Below are 5636 nucleotides of genomic sequence, written 5' to 3'. Positions count from 1 at the left end.
AGCAAACCTTTTGGCCCACCCAATAGTTGCCAACAGAAATTTAAATGTTAACTCAAATAATTTGATAAGTTCTTAAAGCCTTGATTTTTTAATGCAGCATTGATATTTGTACACTATGGATCAAAAAATGAAGGGAAAATAGTGAATGCATATCTCATCTAAATCCATATGTCTAGATATATATTTTCGCATGTGTACTTAGATAACAATTTTTAAAATATACTCAATTGTACTCCATTAATTAGATCAAGAAAGATACTCCATAAATAAACTCCTTTATTAAATTTCAAATAATCGAAAGGCAAGTACAATTATATTACATACATGTATATCTATGGATATATAAGAAATAAAATAATTTTAACAGTCATTTATTTGTATTGCATCTATGGATCATTTACAGAACATACTTACCTTCCTAGCAAAATAAATTGAAACCATCTTTTCTCACACATCTAGATTCAATACAGTTTCAAACATAACATATGATCCCACACTTTAAAATTTCTAAAGAGAGAATAAACTATCATTAGGTATAAGTTTCCTTTTTATTTCCATTTACTCAATTCTCACAATCTTTAGAAGTTTTCAAGGTAGTATCATGTTAATCTCATTCTCTAAGTAGCAGCATAAAGAAGACTATCAACTCTTAAGTTCATTATCTGAAGTATACATAAGGTAAACTCAGATCTACAGTATCACCCCCTCAAAATACTACCCCAACTATTTGTCCAATTTTCAGGTTAACACAATTTAAGTAACAGTTAAAACCTTGGAGTAAAACTCATTTGATGGTATGTATATAGCTGATGTGCATAGTTGATTACATAGCAGTGTTTTTGAATGAGTGAGTGAATTAATGAATTATTATGTGAATACTATTTCCCTTCATGAATTCTTTAGCTAAAAAATGCACTTAAGGGGAAAAATATTTTTCTCTTTAAGCTCACTTAGGTAGTATTAGAGAGAGAAATATTTGATAATCACATTTTAACAAAAGTGGACATGATTTGTGTGTTTCCTTATTCATACAAGTTTTTATATTCCAAATCATATAAGAGTTTAGAAACATCTTTGGCTAAAATTTTCAATTTCCTACTCAGTAATATCTTTATTTCCAAACTCTAGGCTGTTTATATAATCTGATTTAGTTTTTAATTTTTTTCTGGTTTAACTTGCAAATAAGTAGAAGTGTTATTGTTAGTAGAGACAATTGTAAGCCTCTTTAAGGTAATGGGTGTTTATATGGTGAGTTTGAAGACTAAGAATTTTCTATTTAATCACTGCTGAAATTAGTTTTTGTCCCAATTGTCACTAGGCTAATAAATGATTTATGAGGAGAATGACAGAAGCAGAAGCATTCTTATAGAAGACATAAATAGCCAAGAAAACTTAGTACATTTTCAGTATACTGGGGTTTTTCTTGCTCACAATTCACATTTCAAGTTTATTTCAGAAATATAGTCAAATAACTTACAGAAAATAATTTTGTGATATTCTAATTCATTGTAAAGTAGTCCAAAGCTGAGTCAAGATAGGCAGGTCTAAGCCTCACATTCCTAGAGCAGTAGCAGGGACAGACAAAAATGTTAGAGTTGTGCAGTAATAACTCCACCCAAAATATACCTTCATGAGTAAAATACCCTGGTCTACCCTTCCAGCAACTATTCAAGTAGAATATCTTAGTCTACCTGTCCAGCAACTATTCCATGTCCATCTTCTTTATATGTGCCATCTTAAGAGGAACTTGCAATGAACTCTTCTAAGATATTTGAAAGATGTCTTACAGAGATGCATGTTAGGTATTTGGCTGGCCTTTGTCTCAAGAACAGTTCACCAGGATAATAGTTTCAAAAAAAATGTTATTGTTACTGAGCAATCAAAATGTGTACATGTAGAATATAAGAAGCAATATTCTCTCCTCTCATAATTAAAGCAAAAGGAATGTACTCCCATTAAAAAAAAAAAAAAGTAAAACTAAAGGCAGGGAACAGTTTGTCCATCATGAAAGCAGCTGGCATAATAAAAACTGTAAAAGCTCCAGCTGGCCGCTCATACTACCACCAACTAGCCAACTCTTCACATGGAAAAAGTGCTATATGATTTTATGTGAGAAAGCAACACAACAGATATTTGTGAATAAATATTGGTTTGACAGGAAGTCAGACAAACTACATTTTTTACTCAAAGACATGTACTTAAGCACAAGGTGCCAAACAGAATGTCTATTTAAAGAGAAAAAAAAAATGGAGAGAAAATCTACATCAGAGTAAAACTGAAGCAGATGGTATAAATTGGTCCTTTGTTAGTCTTAAAATTCTTAAATAAAAATATCCTGAATTGGAGTTAAAAATGAAAGAAGTCTTTTTTATAAGAGAAATAAAACACTTCCAACATAATACCTGCAACTTCTGGAACTTTTTTGCTTCCATTTCTGATCCCCTCAAAACCATATTTCTGACTCAACATACTCAACCCAAACAAAACTCATATAAGTAAACTATTTTAAATATAGAAGTTTCAGAAATCTGATAAATATTTATTGGTTCTAGAATAAGCCCTTAGTAAATGCAGAGTAAATAACTGAATCCTGGTGGAAGGTGAAGGATTTTTTAAATGATGCCTCCCTGTTTTAAAAACTATCTTAGAGGTAAGGCCCATTCTCCAGAAGACCCTCTAAAGTACAAATATATTGTGTTAACTCTTTATAATCCCTTAATACCCTAACATGTGTTAATGTATCACACTAGCTAGCCACGTACTCAAAATACATATATTTATTTATTGAAGGAATGAGTCACCAAAAAGGTAATTTTGGATGTGGTAAATAACAATTTTAAAGCATTATAAAAATATCAAGTGATTATGTTGAGAACAGACAAGTCAGACCACTTCAGGGATAGAATTTGTAGGAGGAAGTATTTGATACTATGAATGCTAAATACTTGGATATGTATCAGGCTGTTCAGTGATCTTTCATCATACTGTCCTTTGGTGACTTTTGTTAACATACTTTTCACTATGGTTGCAAGTTAGCAATTGCAATATGAGATATACCCTCCACATTCAAGGAAGAAAGGAAGAGGAAGGGGCGGTACTTAGGAACATCTATTTCTTTTTATTGGGAAAGAAAACCAGTCCTAACTCTTCAAAAGATATCCCTTTACATTTCATTTTCCAGAACTATATCATGTAGCTCCCCTGCCTGCAAAGAAACCTGAGATAGAGAGTATTAATCTCTATCGTCTTTACAGGAGAAGAAGAGAAGGGGAAGTAGGGGATCAGGAAAAGATTACGATGAACTGCCATCCTAGAACATCTACTAGAAAATATAAACATAAGAATTATTCTAAATGAAACTTCCAAAGTTTAATTTTCCCGTGGCCAGGCATTGTCCTGTCAACTGAGCAGAGAAGTTACATATTTTACAGAATCCGTGGATGCCTTAGATAATTTCTCGTCTGAACTTTTTATAAAGAAACCAATCTCTCCAAGTTGACAAATTTAAGAATGTGGAATTCAGAACACCTAACTACAAGTTTTCCTGTTATTCCAACACATGGTATTATATCTCAAAGAAACAGAAGTGAGGAAGATATTTCAGTGGACATGAGAACGCACCTCACAGTCCTCCGAATATGGAGAGCACAGGCTGATCTCACCCAATGACTAAGTATAGTGGACAGAATAAAGCATGCTCATTACTGGAGAACTAATTCTTTCATGGCTGAAGTTGGCTCATGGCCTCCGTATGGCCCCATTGAGCCTTCCTCAAATTGTACAGCAATCTCGAATGCTTCCATTCAATCTTCTTTCTCTCTCTCTCTCTCCTTCACTTGGGGATAGACTTGCAGCATGATCTGATGGTTCTCCCAGACTTTTCAGTCCCCTCCCCATTTCTTCTCACATAGGTGTTTGCACATTTAATCAGTGATTGCACATTTAATCCCATCCTGGTGTCAGCTGCTAATAGGACCTGGACTAACACACACACACACACACACACACACACACACCCACACACACACACACACATAATTTTTTTTCAAGACCTATAGTAAATTATGGTTCTAAATTCCACACTTTTTACTTTTGCAAGAGTTTTTATTTTTACTGAAAATATATTATGTAATAATAGACTTTATGTCATATATACTAATACATTAGTCTCCTTAAAATTTAATTTTGTTCTTTTTATATACAGAATAACCATTTTCTAAGATAAAACTTCAAGTATTGAATAATTTTTAATTATAAGTAACCCTCCCCAATTGAAATTTTAATCAACAAAAATAAATATTTAATGTTGCTCCACTTCATTTTCTTTTATTTCCTTCTATGTTTTAGTAGTTATGTTATTTAAGCCTATGCTGATGGCTTTCATTTTAACATAATGGTAGAAGATTTACTAACAGATAAAAGATGAAAATGATCCTGAAATGGTAAAGAAGTATCACTTTCTTCATGGTATGATAAGCAAAAGTAGACTGCCTCGTCTCATATTGTGCATCTTAAATTCTTGTGAAGCTAGTTAACATAAATTTAAAGTACTGTCACTCTTTTTTTCCCAAAAATAATTTAAGTACCTTGCTTTGGATTATTAATAGTGAATCTACCACTTTCAGTTTTACAAATTTAACTGAAAATATTTTATGTTATGTAATACTCTGCAACTCTAGATAATTCCATGTTGAACTATCCATTACCCTCATATCTAGGTAGCTTTCATGTCGATAAACGTAGAGAAGAGGATAGGAGCATACAGGTACAGAGGATCATTTTCCTGTGAATTTCTAAGTTTCTTTTAGGTCACAGTGGTCCAAAATCTACTACGGTTAACTCCTGCTTTTTTATTCTTATTGTTTAATGATCAAAGATAATTAAGAGTAGGCTGTGGTATAATTCACAATAACCTAAATTAAATTAAAATTCTAATTCAACTATTTAACAAACATGTACTATATATTTAATAATCTGTGAGTAAATATTATCTTTTTTTTTTTTTTTTTACTGATCTCTGTCATCTAGAAACTCAAATAGTGAGTGATCAAGACACGTGAATAAATAAAATGCAGGGTGATAATTATTGACTCAAACATTGAATAAAGTGCCATCTGAGCCTAAAAGGGAGAATATTATCTCTGCCTCAGTACTATATGAGGCTACATGGGAAGTAATGTATGACCTGGGTTGTGAGAAATGGGTTTATCAGGAAGAACAGAGGAAGAGAGAAAATCCAGACAACAAGGACTGTATGCTAACATACCCAGGCACAAAAGAGCGAGGACACGGAGAGGGGGAAGGGTAGACTGGGACGAAGTGAGAGAGTAGCATTGACATATATACACTACCAAATGTAAAATAGATAGCTGGTGGGAAGCAGCTACATAGCACAGGGAGATCAGCTCGGTGTTTTGTGACCACCTAGAGAAGTGGGATAGGGAGGGTGGAGGGAGACGCAAGAGGGAGGGGACATGGGGATATATGTATACATATAGCTGATTCACTTTGTTATACAGCAGAAACTAACACACCATTGTAAAGCAATTATACTCCAATAAAGATGTTTAAAAATAAAAATAAAAAGCACAGACAACAAAAACTAATTTGGAAGCTCAATATGATTAGATTATAGA

Source organism: Lagenorhynchus albirostris, chromosome 5 (assembly GCF_949774975.1).
Source record: "Lagenorhynchus albirostris chromosome 5, mLagAlb1.1, whole genome shotgun sequence".
Lineage (NCBI taxonomy): Eukaryota > Metazoa > Chordata > Mammalia > Artiodactyla > Delphinidae > Lagenorhynchus > Lagenorhynchus albirostris.
Note: the sequence above shows the minus strand (reverse complement) of the source record.